Source organism: Eulemur rufifrons, chromosome 3 (assembly GCF_041146395.1).
Source record: "Eulemur rufifrons isolate Redbay chromosome 3, OSU_ERuf_1, whole genome shotgun sequence".
Classification (NCBI taxonomy): domain Eukaryota; kingdom Metazoa; phylum Chordata; class Mammalia; order Primates; family Lemuridae; genus Eulemur; species Eulemur rufifrons.
Window position 1 is genome coordinate 51,358,320 of NC_090985.1, and position 16,738 is coordinate 51,375,057.

Sequence of the window (16,738 nt, forward strand, 5' to 3'; positions counted from 1 at the left end):
TGTAGTAGCTTTTAGAAGACTTTGACCCTAAACCAAACTACCTATCATTATGTAAATCCCATTGCCTTTGGCAACCGAGAACCTGTATCTGCCCTATAAGTATCTGTGTAAAACTTCAGTCTGGGTTGCATTTCCACGGGAAGAGATGTAACCTTCCAGGCACTCTGCTTTAGCTATCTTCATAAATCTTTACTTTACAAACTATATCTTTGGCTCTGTGTATTATTTTTATTTCTGTTTCCTACTATTTTTTCATCCTTTGCAACGACCCCTGTCTGAGGGGTCTGAACTTTTGTGGGGAGCATAGCTAACTGCAAATCCTTTTCAATTTATTGAAATTTTTTTTGTGGCTCATAATATAATTTATCTTGGTAATTTATGTGTACTTGAAAAGATATATACTGCTGTTGTTGGGTGAAATTTTCTATAAATGGCAGGTCAAGTTGGCTGATAGGGTTGTTCACATGTACTGTAGTCATACTGATATTCTGTCTATGATATTGTTCCACCACTTTTGAAGAAGTATTAAAATCTCTGACTATAATTGTGGACAGTTTTATTTCATTTCACCATTCTGTCAGCTTTACTTCATGTATTTTGAAGCTCTGAATTGGGTGCATAAATATTTATAATTGCTTTGTCTTCCCATTTATTAATCACCATATTTCTTTCTCCCTGTTTCAAGAAGGAAAAAACCTATTTTCTTCTTTTTCTGTCTTCCTTTCTGGCAATTGAATATTTTTATGATTTCATTTCCTTTGTGGTTAGTAGCTATCACTCTTTTTTATTTCTTATTTTAGTGGTTGTTTTAGCATCATAATACAATATAGTATAGTATGACACAGTATAATATGGAATTATATCAAATCTACATATTTCATATAAAATATAATATCTTATAAGAGTATACTTCCATTTCTTTCTGCTCAATTGTTTCACCGTTGTTGTCACGTATTTGACTTTTACACGTCATAAACCCCTTCATACATTATTATTTTTGTTTAAATAATTATCTTCTAAAGAAAGTAAACTAATAATAAGTCATAATTTATTATGAAAGAGATTAGATAATACAATAAGTTATATAAAAAGAAACTAAGATCAAAATGTCAATCCTTTGTGTAGATCTATATTTCTTTCTCTCATCTTTTTTTCTTCAGCATGAAAAAATTGTGCTGTAACATGTGCATGCTACTGATTAATTACTTCAGCTTTTGCATGTCTGAAAAAGCCTTTATTTGCTTTCATTTTAAAAGCCAGTTTCACTGGGTGTAGTTTTCTAGACTGGTATTTTCTTCTTATTATTTTTTTGTAGTGCTCTAAAGATTTTGCTCAATTATTTTGTTACTTGCACTATTGTTGACAAGAAAAATGCTGTTTTCCTTAATCTTTGTTCCTTTTTATATAACTTGTCTTTTTTATTATGACTAATCTTATGACTTTTCTTCTTTATTACTTGTTTGAGCAATTTGATTATAATGTATGTTAGAGGAATTTTCTCATGTATCTTGCACTTTAGTTTTATTGAGCTTCTTGGGTCTATGGGAATAGAGAGATTATCACATTTGGAAATAGTTTAGCCAATAACATTTTTCGAATATTATTGTCTCCCCTCTCTCTCTTCTCACTTAGGAACTCCACATTCATGTATATTCAGTCACTTGATGCTGTCCTTGGATTACTGATTCCCTATGATGATGCTTTCAAGAGACAAAGAAATGCCCAAGTAGCAGAGAACAGAGAGCTGCTATACACAAGCTGTACAGAGAAACCATTTTATCTTTCTTTCTTTTTTTTTGATAATGATGATGAGAAAATACTGTAGATAATTTGTAGATGTAATTAATAAAAACTATCTTTAACAACCAAAAGCACTGAAAAACCACAGTCCCAAAATAACTGAGTATAATCAATAATTAAGGTCACAAGGGCTTTGTTGAGAAAATAAAAAAAGAGAAAGCATCTTTTTAGCATAGCCTAGTATAGGCACAAACAATAGAACTTGAATAAGAAATTAAACATGTAACTGGATAGCTTATTAGTGTGAACCAATTTACTAGTGAGAAGAAAATTAGAAACGAATGTCAGAGTGCCACTATGAAGAGATTTTAGATTTCAGTCTGATGTACATACTTTCCTTAAGTTTACTATGTCAAACATGTTTTATTATTCAAATATATTTTCTTAATGTGTACTATTGATTCAGTCATATTGTCTTTGTCTTAATAAAGACCTAATTTAAACAATTTGAGCAAGACTTACAGATTTCTAAGTTGAATAGCTTCAAGTAAGGTTTTGTAGCTATAGTCTAACATGATGAGGCACTGCTAAAATAATGTTGCTTTAAAATGATCATTTCCATAAAAAGCCATAAACATGCAACTACTCTATGTCCCAGAAATTACACTCTTGGGCATTTATCCCAGAGAAATAAAGACATTCTCTCTCTCTCTCTCTCTCTCTCTCTCACACACATACACAAGATCATTTCTGTCTAGGCACAAATTACATTCATAGAACCAGAACTCTGAGAACAAAATACTTGACATGTCTCTGATATTTTCTTATTTCTCCTATTTCTCATCTATTAAAATAATATCTGAGTAGAACATGAACATATAAGAGATCATATTATAAAATTTATATAAAAATGCACTGAATCTTTCCACAGGAAATCTATTTTTCCAGTACAAAACTCATATAATTTAACTCGTTCTAGATGATATGGCAGTAAAAAATATCAACTGAGACATTATAACAAAGCTAGGATGACAAAACATAAACCATTCATGTAGCAAAAAAATATGTAAAAATAGTTAAGCCTTGATATGAATCATGTGGTTCTTATATGAAAAAAAACTTGAAAACTTAGCCTATATACCAAGAAAAAATACTTTCAATAAATGATTTACCTAAGATGTTTATAGGGAAAAATCCAATATGAGTCTGTGAATCTATTTTCACCAAGTAAACTGTAGATTCAAACTTAGTACACTTAAATTTCTAATGTCTTTTTTCTTTTCTTGAAAAAATTGTTATAAAACTGCTCTAGTGAAATAAGGGACATTACAAAGTTAAAATTATTTTAAAATAGCGGTCTATGGGTGTCAAAATTAATAAACAGAACAATTATATGACATACCAAGCCCAGAAACAGACCCAGTAGTCAGTAAGACTAGTATGAGATGATGATGAAATTCACAAATCTGTGGGGGAATAGATTGTTCAATGGACACATACACACACAAAATCTGATCTGTACCATTCTTTCAGAAGAGAGATATATATATAATTTTTATTCACTTATTGTAAAACTTTTGTGACACATTTTCCCCTTTAACAATATTTGGAAAGAGAGTAATACAAATGAGAATACAAATATATTACATTTATAATTCCCAGCACAAGAATATATACTTTATAAATTAAACCACACAAATTATCTTTAACAACAAAGTTTATAAACCATGTATAACAACAATATTGATCTGTTCTCTAGACCAATCTACTAAATTATCATCATATAATTAATAGTCCTCCAGTAAAATATCCTAGATTGGTTTTAAAGAGAATTAGATATATAGATAGGTAAGTATACGCACATATAATTTATGTTTAATTTTTGTGTTTTAATTATTCCCATACCTATAGTCAAATGGTCTAGTGAGCTATATGCAACTTGATTCTTTAATACGATATTCTACCAAACCATTGAGAGTTGCAAATAGAAGTTGAATTAAAAGAAACAAAGAAATATTTATGAATGTTGTCTTCATATGAAACAACACATGCAGTCTAAATTATTGCTCTCTCTTTTGCGCCTTTGGGCTGTTACAGTGTAATAGAGAAACTTTCTTGAGTTGAGAATTTTAATATGAAAAATGACCTTTTCAAAAAACAACGCTATGTAAGCCTTTGCCTTTTTCCTGCCCTAATCTCTTCTATAGCCTTTTCTCCCACCACAGTGTAAGTTTCAGAAAGGCATAGATCATGTCTGGCTTTTTTCTCTTTGCTAAACTTTGCACCCAGCACAGTGCCTGACATCTGAGGGGACCCAGTAAGAGTTATTGTTAAAGGATGAGCGATTGACAGCCAGAAGAATTGGAGGAGAGGAATGAGAGTATTCATGTGTGAGAGGACAGCGTAGATGAAAGCAGAAAGTACTAAAAAACACATTTTAATTAGATCACGGCAACTACCTTTATAGAACAAAGAAAACATGAAGACGAATGATAGGGTGTAAGAATGGAGGTCACGAAGACTCTCATAGAGCCAAGCAGGAGAAGGGCTGGTTTCTCATGGAAGTTTTAGTGAAATATTGAAGGCTAACCAACCGAATATTTAAAACGAATAGGTTTAGGTTTTGGAAAGTTCATGTAGTTAGAAATGAAGAGGGTAGATTCAATGTTGTAAAGACATAGGTGACAATAGACTAGTTAAAAGCCTGCTGAAGTAGGTAGGAGCACTTGAATAGAAGCAATAGAAATAAAATAGAAAATCCGTTCAAGAGAATTACAGAAATCATCATCCAAAAATCATGTCTATTTTTTTCGATTAAGTAGTGAGGAAAGGAAACTATTTAGATTTGCAGGTGGCATTCAAGTGTCATGTTTGGGAAGAAAGAAAATGAATTAAGTTTTAAAAACTTGAGCTTGAGGTACTTGTGAGAAATATAAGTGAAAATATCCACTTAACTTTAAAGGTTTGGAAACCAGTATTCATTCACTCAGCGTATCAGTCATTGCTTATTTCGAATCTTTTTGTGTATACCAGGCATCGTTGTAGATCCTGAGGCTTCAGTCGTGAAGAAAACAAGTCCTTGCTCTCATGAAACTTAGAATGCAGAGTGGATATGAACAATAATCAAGGAGATAAATAAATATATAATGAAATTTCAGACTTTGATATGTAATGTGAAGAAAATATGTTAATAGCAGGGTAGGTATCTAGAGAGAAGGCTATTTTAAACAGAGTGGTCAGAGAAAGTCTCCTAGGCTAGAATGTGACATTTAAACACAGACCTTCATAATGAGAATGAGTCTTGCCACAATAGCTAAGGGAGGAGAAAATTTAAAAAGGTGGTGAATTGTCAACATTGTGAAAACCCACAGAGAGGTAGTATAATCAGAATATAAAAATGTCCATTATATCTAGCTATCTGGAGGTTATGGGTGACTGAAATGAGAGCAGTTTAAGTAGGCAGAGGAACAAATGTTGGATTAGAAAAGGAGGGAGTGACCGGGCTCTAAGAAGTACAGAGTTAGCCTGAGATAATTTTGAAAAGAAAGCTTGGTTGTGAGGCACAGAGGGGCAATGATTCCAGTGTGTGAGGAGAGTAATTTGAATTAATAGTTCCCAGTCAAAATTTTTGTGCTGGAGAGAGCACAAAAATTATATTTTTTATGAATCTACAGATTATATTTTATGCATTAAGTTCACTAATAAAATAATATATTATTTTTGAGTGGGTGATAATATATTATATTTTTCTTAGCCCATTAATTTCATGGAGAACTGAAGAGAATAAAAGCTGCAATTCTGTATGTAAAACTTCTACATGCTCCATGATATAGAAAGTTGAAATCCAGTCACTAGTAGCGTATGTCATAATAATTTGGCCTTAGTATTTTGTAGCATTTTTAAATTTAAGGAAGGAGTCTTGCCCCTCGAGTCATTGTTTCCATAACAGAATTTTAAAGTATCCTTTAAAGAATGATTAAAATATTTGCTCTTTTTGAATCAACATTATCATGGGAACAAGCATTGGTAAAAATGTTAGATTTTCAGTAATAAACATGCAGATATGTCTCTAAAAGAAAAGCGGTAAAACTAAACATAATTTGGCCTAATAATCTTAGTTCCACCATGTCATTTCTTTTCTAAGTATATAAGCAATTCTTTTTGTACCAAGTAGCACTTAAAATGTATTGTCAAACAATAACAACCACCATGATTTTTCTTCTCCTTTCAGTGATTGTTGCCTTATTTTACCAGGCAGGGATGCCATTTCTGATTTTTAAAGTAAGACTTTCTAGCTACTTTTTTAAAAAAGCTTTTATCAAGAAAGCCTCTGGCACTGAAAATTAAATATCTCCAGGAATGTTTTTGTGTCATTAGGATGTGAATTAATGATGGGCTATCAGATTGGTTCTGTATGTAGAAACTGCTCAGGAGACCCAGATTTTAATTGACTGCGGCAAGCAAAATAGGACTGTGCTGACCATGCTAGGCAACCTTCGGGTGTCAGACAAGTCACTGAGCATTTTTTGTAACTAATTAAAACATGACATCTTAAATAACATGGATTTGCTATTCTTTGTTAAAAAAAAAAAAAAAAAACTAGGGCAGGGTTGCTAAATGAAAAAAAATATTAAGAATATCTGTAATTCTGACAATTAGATTTCCATTCAGAATTATCTGTGATTATTTCTACAGGTAACAAAGGTAACTCTAAGATTTTTCCATCAACTTCTTTCACAATCTAAACCTTTGTTACCAAAAGAACAATGTCATCATGTGCATGGATATTTGCTGAAAATATTTCTGAAATGACAATACTTTATCAATTATTTGGTGAATAGCAAATCTGAGTTTTCTTTTTGATTTGTTATATCATGATTAATTGAGTCAAATTTCTGCACAGATTAAACCACTTTTTCAGCTGTGCTTTAGAAAACCTAGAGTTTGCATCACAGCCTTTCTAGAGAGACAGGAGTCTGTTTATTAGCTCTTTCCCTGATCTTTGCATAAAGTGAGCAAAGGACATGTAAATAGCTGTCTTTTTTCAATACCATAAATTCAGACCCCATTATTGACAGACTTCATATTTTCTCTTTTCTAAAAGGTTATTTGAAACTGGTTTTTTTTTTCAAACTCAGAAATGATTTCTAATAGCAAGAAAAAAAATGATGACAGGTATTCAAGCCCCACAAGTCATATTTATTAGATGTTGTATAGTCTACTCATGTTACTAATTATAATAAAATTAAATTAAGGGACGTTATACAGACAGTGGAGAGTTTTATGTCTTATTGTATGTATTCTCAACAGAGTATAGACTTCTGGGGCAGAGAGAGATGAAAACTATGGGAATGAATTATACTGATTCCAGGATATATTCTGAAAATTATAAATTCTTTTTTGTATTTATTTATTTTAATTGACAAATAATAACTGTCAATTGTGTATATTTATGGGGTACTTTGGTCTATGATATTTTGATCTATGTATACACTGTAAAAAGATTCTGTTAAACTTATTAACATATATTTCACCTCACCTACCAACTTACCATTTTTTTGTGTGTGGTGAAATGTTGTATATTCTTTTAGTGATTTTCAAATAAACAATAGATTATTATTAACTGTAGTCACCATATAGTGCAATAGATTACCAAAACTTACTCCTGCAATCTAACTAAAACTTTGTATACATTGATCAATATCACTCCTTTTCTCATTCCTCCTTTGTCCCCCCACTTCAATCTCCTAGTAACTACCTTTCTATCCTCTGTCTAAATAAGGATAAAGAAGGAGGAATAAAAATAAATTATTTTCTTTTATTTTCATTAGCCCAGGATTGGTCTTATGCAAAAATTTTCCAAGGGCCTGGCTACACACAAATCCTGCCATCTATATCTTCATAGTATATCACTGTACAATTTCCAACATTTCTTAGAAAGGAGGAAGCCGCTTTTTAAAGGTTCACTAAACCAGGTCAAAAGACTTAATAATCTAACAATCTCAGAGTGAAAGTATTTTTAACATATATAACAGACAAATGACTAGTCTTGACTCTTTCTACACAGTTTTTTTTTTTTTTTTAACAAATTGTTATAAAAAATTCCTAGAAAAATGGGCAAAGGACAGGATTGGATAGTTAATAAAAAATAAATAAAAAGTGGCTCACATATATTTGAAAAGTTACTTAACCTCTCAGAGATATGACTTAAAACAATCATGAGAAAATCATTTCCAACTATCAGATTTGAAAATAACAAAACATTTTATTACATTCAATTTTCTTAAAGGCACGAAAAATCAGAAAATCTTATTAACATTAGTGGAAAATTAAAATAGTGCAAGGTACATAGAGAATAATTCAGCAAAATCTTAAAATGCACAAAGCTATTTGTTTGGTAATCTTACCTGCAAGAATTTATAATAGGCATATCAGCCTCTAGATATGTGAGCATAGCAAATGAAAGCAAAGACATACATACTTAGCTACTCATTTAAAAAAAACATCTGAAGTGGTAAATTACTAGAAGGAATCTAAATATTCATCTGCAAGTGGTAGTGAAATAAATTATAGTACATAAATATAATAATCAACAATGAAAAAGAATGAAGTAAATCTAGATACCAATATAAAAAAGATACTAGAAAACTTACATATAGCATGGCCTTACTTATGTTAGAAACGGATGGAGGGTTATACAAACTCTTTATGGCTGCCTCTGTGAAATGAATTTATAGCTATATGGTGGGAGAAATACTATGTTTTATAGCAAATGTTTTTATATATATTGTAATATTCTACATGTGCATGCAATAATCTTTTCCAAAGGTAGTTCTGATGCAGATCCCATTATTTTAAAATGGTTCCTCTTTATTCCTAAAATCTGAATTTTAATAAATTAATTCATATTACAAATTGAATTTATCCAATAGCTTCTTAATCTTGCCCAAATCTGCAATTTTAAAAGAAGATGCTTTCAGGGGAGAGAGAAAATTCTTATTGAAAACATGCTTGGTTCTGTGAAGGTTATTTCTCAGAATTTTCCTGCGAGACGGGCTTTATGATCTATTTCATTATTGACAAAACAGAGTCACTATATTAGTTTGCTCAAAGTCATAGAGCTAGAAAAAGGCAGAACTGGAATTCAAATTCTAGTTTTTGATCAAAGACAAAATTTGAAAAAATAAATGCTATAAATAAAAAAAAGTTTTATCCGGCAAATTTTAGTGATATGTAACACTGCAATCAAAATTGAACTGTAGCAATTAAAGCAGGAAACAAAAGGCAATTTGGCTGTTTCTCTAGTTGTTTGGTTTTTAGTACCTTTAGCACTTTTAACATGCTTAAGTTTTTACACTTTCTTCACTTTTTCAAAACTTTTTAGCTTGTCAGTTCTCACAAAGCTCCTCTGCCACCAGCTGGCAAGAATCAGTGGATAGAATCAGGGGCCTTGATGGCGAAAGAGGAGAGGATAAAGACTAAACTTTGGAAACTTTCCATAAAGTGAGTCATGAGGGATAGATCATGGCTTCTCATTAAAATTCTATCCACAATATAGTATCAAAGGCTATATAGTGGGAATAAAACATTCATACAAAGACATTTTCATATATTGGAGCAATTATATTAACACTAGTGAAAAATAAAACAGGATTGCAAAGCCAACCTCACAGAGAATTTAGGACAAAATATCCTGCAAAGTTCTGAGAATTATTACTCAATAAATATTGTCTCTCTTCTCTGAAAAAAGAATCAATTGTAGATTTTTAGGAAGATTAAGAGAATATAGAAAGATTAAGTAAAGCAAGGAGGAAAGATCATTCCTTGCATTAGAATTATGTGCACAAAGAAGTGGCGATATTTTTATAGTGAGAATTAAAAGATTCACACAAAAACATCATTACATTTTAGATCAATTACATTTATTTTACTATACAAAGCTGAATCAAATGAGATCCAGCACTTGATCAATTTGCTATGTTTGATCTATCTATATAGACATTCCAGGATTTACCAATTCTGCCATTAAGAGTTTGATTCAGTCTTATTTGACAAATATATTTAAGAAAATACTTTATGCAACACAATCTGCTAGGCACAGAGATAGTAAAATGAATAAGATAGGATTCTTGCCCTGAAAAATTTCACTGTATTCTTGGATACGGCACTACTTGAGTAGTTTGAAATAAATGTTGAGCTACCAGATTGATAACATCAGTTATATTTATTCACTAACTTGAAATAAATGAGATTGTATATTTGCTGGAAAATATCTAAATCTTGCACTAAACCTGTGACACATTTTTCTGATTCTCAAAGTGTGTGCTACACTGTGTCAGTTTTTTTATTGCAAAGTCCTGAAGACAAAAAAGCATAGCATGAGGCTCAACCACACTATTTGTGACTAAATAAGAAATTTATTTTACTTATACTGACATTGATGGGATATGTTTTATCCTGGTATGGTTAGAACCCTAAAAGAATGGACACTGTCTTCAAAAAAAAGTCCCAACTCTTGAAATTCTTACTGTAATCTTGGTGACAAATATAGAGTATAAGACAAAATGAAAAGATGCAAATTAAGGAAATTTCATTCAGAAAATATCACTATATATCCCAGAAACCCATTACATAATTAATTAAATCTATGATATTAAGAATTTGACATGTATTTAATTTCCTTCTCAGGACTTCATATTCAGAGCTTAGCTAAAATACAATCTCTATTGGTGAAAAACGTCTTCTTATATCTTCAAATGAAATGTTTTTCGAAGAATCAGAATAGCTTGTTATATTTAAACCCTAAAATGAATAAGTAGGATTTGACAACATGATTTTGTGTACGTGCATGAAAAAAGATTACACATTTTTCCAGTGCTCAGTGTGGGTTTCAGTGGTTTTACCTCTCCATGGTTTTGCATGCTTGTTTCTTTTATAGCATCTGTGCATAGGTTTTGTGTTCATCTTTCTAATTATTAATTATCTTCAAATGCAACAAATTTTTTATGAGAGATATTGTAGGGAGGAATTGGAGTAATGAACCCCCAGTTGTGCCTCACCTTCTGAACTCAAAATTTAGTTTCATCGGGTTTTTTATTGTGGTGGTGGTTGCCTCAATTTTTCTATGTTGCTGTAAGTTTCAGTTGTGCCTCACAGACTAGGACATTCTTCTCTTTCAATGTGATTAGCACAAATACACAAACATTTCCATAACCAAAGAATTACTGGAGAGAACTTTTAGGACCATTAAGCTTTTATAAAAATTTTTCATACTCTAAGTCCAAGGATTTATGTGACAGCTCTCCACTTATTTCCTTATTTTGACATCATTTCCACAGAATTTTGTTATATTCTTTATAGTTTATTCATTATGGTTCTACTATGCTTGTTTCACTATGCATAAAATTTATGTCTATTTTTTCTTTTTTCTTTTTTGATAATTTTTATAGGGGTTCAGAGATAGAAAATAAAATAAAATTGTGTTTAATCTATTTCAATTAATCAGCTTTTATCCATATTAAGATCTAATGGCACATACACAGGAAAATATACATTATTGGTGGAAATGCAAATTGCTACATTCTTTCTTTTATGATTTTAAAATTTATTGTTAATATTAGAATTCGGAATCACTCTTTTTTTGACAGAAGATTGGCGAAAACAGTAATAAGAAGGAGGGACTTGGAATGATGACTGAATGATTCATTTCATATTGCAGCGGATTAATTCATGAAGGATGGACACCTCTCAGTATCTGAGGATGACTTTGTGCAAGACAGTGTTTTCTTTCTTGCACAGTATACCTTTGGGGTAATTCTCGAATAGAGACTGCTAAACAGCATTGATTGCTATTTTTCTTTTTCTTTTTTTTTTTATTTCATCTTATTATTATGGGGGATACAGAATTTCAGGTCTTTGATAAAGAGAATTGCATTTAGATCAAGATCCTTAAAAATGATTACTCCTTTTGGTCCACAAAACTCACTGCTAAGAATGTAACAAAAGCACATAAAGATGTTGCCTAACATTTATGCATCATGTGTGTTTACTGCAATTTATTTGTTGAATAAGATGAAAATGAAGGAATCATATAAATATCTAGAAAATGAATATGATAAATACTGTAATGTAAATACTAAAGAGATTATGAGTGACTTTATGATTTGCATATATAGTATTTCTACAATTATCTTTTTATTTTTAAAAGTGTTTTTTTATTCAAAAATAAGCCTAAAGAAAAGATAAGATGATTTTGTTATTGCCAGTGACTTTGGTTTTAAAGTTATCGGTTTCTAGAATTTAGTTAAGTTCAAATATTTACTTTCTCTAAAATAATGGAGAAAATACTATCACCATAAACAAAAAGTAATTCAAGATGAATAAAGGACTAAAATGTAAGGCATAGAACTACAAAAATTCTGGAAGAAAATGTAGGAAAAACTCTTCTAGATATCAGCCTAGGCAAAGATTTAAGACTAAGACCCCAAAGGCAAATACAGCAACAAAAATAAATAAATGTGACTTGATTAAATTAAAAATCTGCACAGCAAAGGAAATAATCAATGGATGAAATAGACAACCTACAGAATGGAAAAAAATACTCGCAATCTATACATCCAATAAAGGGCTAATATCCAGAATCTGCAAAGAACTCAAACAAGTCAGCCAGAAAAAACCAAACAACCCCATTAACAAGTTCGCAAAAAACACGAACAGAAGTTTTTCAAAAGAAGATAGACAAATGGTCAACAAACATATGATGAAATACTCAACATCATTAATCATCAGGAAAATGCAACTTAAAACCACAATGAGATATCACTTTAACTCCTGTCAAAATGGCCATCATTTAAAAGTCCAAAAACAATAGATGCTGGTTTGGATGCAGAGAGAAAGGAACACTTATGCACTGTTGGTGGGATTCCAAATGAGCACAACCTCTGTGGAAAACAGTATGGAAATTCCTCAAAAAAATAAATGTAGACTTACCATTTGACCCAGCAATCCCACTACTAAATATCTATCCAGAGGAAAATAAGTCATTTTATCAAAAAGATACCTATACTTAAATGTTTTTATTACAGCATAATTCACAATTGCAAAGATGTAGAGTCAACCTAAGTGCCTATCAATAATGCATGAGTGGGTAAAGAAAGTGCCTATCAATAATGCATGAGTGGGTAAAGAAAATGTGAGATATCTATCTATCTATCACAATGTACCACTCAGCTATAAAAAAGGAATTAAATAATGCCTTTTGCAGCAACTTGAGTGGAATTGGAGACCATTACCCCAAATGAAGTATGGAAAAACAAACACCACATTTACTCTCTAATAATTAGGAGCTGATTGATGGCCACACAGGGTCACAAAGAGATACAAAGGTCATAGGAAATCAAGACAGGGGAGGCTGGGAAGAAGGGAGGGGTAAAAACCTACCTATCACGTACAATGAACACTATTCAGGCACATGAAAACACAGACTTGAACATTATAGAAGGTGGCCACATAAGAAAATCATTTGTATCCCCTTAATATTTTGAAATTTTAAAAAATCTTAAAAAAGAAAATAATATGAAGAGATTTTTGTTAAATTTAGTTCTTACTGCAAAGTTGTTTTCTCCTGTTGAATGTGAGGTGTATAACTTCTGAACACTTTCTTTAGTAAAATAATGTCTTCTAAATGCTTTTCAGTCTAATGTCATGTGATGATTGAAATACAACCTCAGTTAAACCATCCATGTATTAGTCTCTCAATCACTTTAAATGAATTTAAAAAGAAAGACAGATTGTTTATACATTAGTATTTCACGTTACCTGCTTAGTTTTTGTTTTTGTTTTTGTCCTAGAATTCTTTGCTCATATTAATCCTTCCAACCCAGAATATGTGCGATTATATTACCAATAAAAAATATTTTTAATCACAATAATGGTGGACTGCCACTGATCATAACTGTTGGCTGAATAAATACATAAATATGAGATGCTTAAACATAAGAATGTGATAATTATTTTGACAGTTCATTTTTTATGCCAGTTTTGTTTTTAGATGCATTAATCTCTTTCTTTATAATTTCCTCAAATTAAAACTCTACTTGATACTTTACATTCTTTCTTCACCTTTATTTCTCTAATGTCTATTTTTTAGATATTGATCTTTCTACTCCTATTTCATAGTTTTATTTTGTCAGGCAAAGCTGATTAAATACAAATAACATTTATAGAATGAAAATCATGTATTCCAATGTGCCTAATGAAGCTCATGCTTCTCCACAATGTGAGAGCAGTCTGAATATATGTAGGTACTTGAATATCCATTAGACCTCACAAATAAGATCCTGACTTAGGGAAGATCATTGTCTCTCCAGGTTTGTTTACCATTGTTTCTGCTATGGTATCTAGCATAGGACCACTGATTACTTCTTGTCTTTTGATATTCAGGACATCTTCATTCCCTTTGCTTACCTTCTTTAGTTTACTTGCTGTCCCTTCATATGATTTCCATGTCTCATCCTTCCTTCCGGCAAGAAGAGAAGCACATTTTCCTTTCAGAGAGGAAGAGGAATAGTAGTCCTTCAGCAAAGAGGTTAACATGCCTCGTGAAACTGTTTTTCAGTTTTTCACACAGTTTCCTTCCTAAGATATTGCATCCAGTTCTTTTACAGAGAGTCCCTGGGATTAGGAATAGCAAGAGTGGCTGATGAATAACTGTTTATATATCTATAAAGATCCGGTGACAGTCCAGGGTCTTGGTTTGACCAAAGCAAGGCATATCCAGAATATAGACCAAACTGAGTTTATATACATACATATGCACACACACGTACATGCACATCATACATACACACACACATATAAATATATATGAAAAAAGTACAACTTGAATGGAAAAAGTCCAAATACGATCATTACAACTCTAGTTTCCCAGAAGAAAAATTCATTCCAATTACCCATGACAGGTCAAATTTTATAGGATTATGTTTAACACCTCCTAAGTTCCCCAAATGTAAAAGTAACTCCCAACCACCAAATTCACTTATTATAGTTAGTCCTTAAAAACTGAGGGATGTTTATTACTATGTACTTTAAGCCCCTAAACCAAAAATTTAAGCAAGTTGCTCTGTCATATGACTATTAACAAGTACAGCCAGGAGTACAACCAGTTTTGAAAGGCATTAAGAGTCCTGTTCTTCATATGACACCTCACTATATCCTACCCCTGGTCCACCATTGCTAATATACTTGCAAGAAAGGAGCAATAAAAAATGCACAATTTTAGTTCAGTTTAGAGTAAGATTCTTACTCATGTTGTAATTGAAATATTTGAGGTGAAGAAATAAAAAGTGGTTTTCTAAAGTTACATGGGTTTTTCATGTTTGAGGTAGGACCATAGACAATCTTTTGATTCTCAGCCCATCTTTATTTTTCTTATAAAGCAACATGCTCCAAGGAAGTTATTGATTTGTACTACCATTATTTGTTATAGAGCCAGTGCTGGGACCTGAAGTCATACAAACTGTGTTTTTCCACAATAAGACTGTTGAGGCATAAAATAGGGACCATAGATAATTAATTCATATTTCCTCTAATTGAAAATAAATATTTAAAATACCATGTAGAGTGCTTTGCTGGAATTTTAAAATAAAATTTCAAGAAATATTTTAAATTTAGCAGTCAAAATTAAATTAATTTCACTAATAATATAATAAAGAAATGGAAATATTTACAGAACTCAAAATAGAGTGCCTTTATAATGACTAGATATTTTGAGAAAACAAAATGAAAACCTTTTTAAAAGTCACTTATATAATTCAATACTAGTATCATTCATTAAGTTTTACATTACAATTTAATGATCAACTATTCCAATACTCAATTTGTCAGTCATGATTCATTTGGTTTGCAAATAACCAAAGAGCAATTAATATTTTTTATAAAAATAGGAACTTATTCATATATATAACTTATATGTCCTTGCATAGAGGCAGTTACAACTGATCTACTGGATAAAATAATGTTATCAAACTCCAGTTTCTCTCTCTCTATTCTGCTGCTTTTCTCTGTCTTCATTCCCAGGCTCCATGCATTGGGCCATTATTCATTTCTTACTTGAATCATCTTTATTACCAGTAATCTCAGTTGAAAAACGTACCTACTTCCTAAACATTCCATAAATTCACATTCCTGAACTCATTGCCAGGGTCAAGAGGATATCATGATCTTATTGGCAAAGCCCAGGTTAGATGAGCTACAGTTCAGAGCTGGGATCAACTTTATAGTGGGGTTTCCAAATAAATGTTGTGCTTTTCCAATAAAGAGAAGGGTCTTTTTTACAATAAGAAGAGTGAAGTTGCTTGGGCAACAAAAAGCAAATGGCATCTTCTAGAGATGTAGCTTAAGGAGTTTACAGCTTAGTGAGTTAAAGCAATAGCTTCCTAATCATAGTTACTACCTAATCCCACAATTAAATTCAGCATTTTACCAAAAATTGGAGTAATATTTTATTTAAAAATCTTATTGAGTTTAAAGCAATACTTTTCTATATTCAAAGCCATGCTCTATGTTATTCAGTGGAATTTATGTGGCATAAGTAAAACATAGTTTCTGCTGTTAAGTTTATCTCCTTTGGAGGACACAGCTAGATACCATGTAGATAGATAGGTATAAAGATAAATAGATCAATAGATAGATAGATGACTGAAACTGGCAAAACTTACAGACAAAGGAAGCAGAGATCAGTCAAAATCAAAAGGTAGAGATTAATTCTTTTTTTTCTTTATTTGACTAGTTATGTGACTTAGAGGAATACTACTAATTTCTCTAGGCTATTTTATCTATAAAATGGAAATAATATTATTTATATATCTCATACATTTATGGGAATTAAATGTGACAAAATATCTGAAAATTCTGTGCCAGTAGTGATACATTCTCTCCAAATGTAAGGCTTTAAACAATTTCCACACTTAAATATGTAGTTTGTAATTCTTTGTACCAC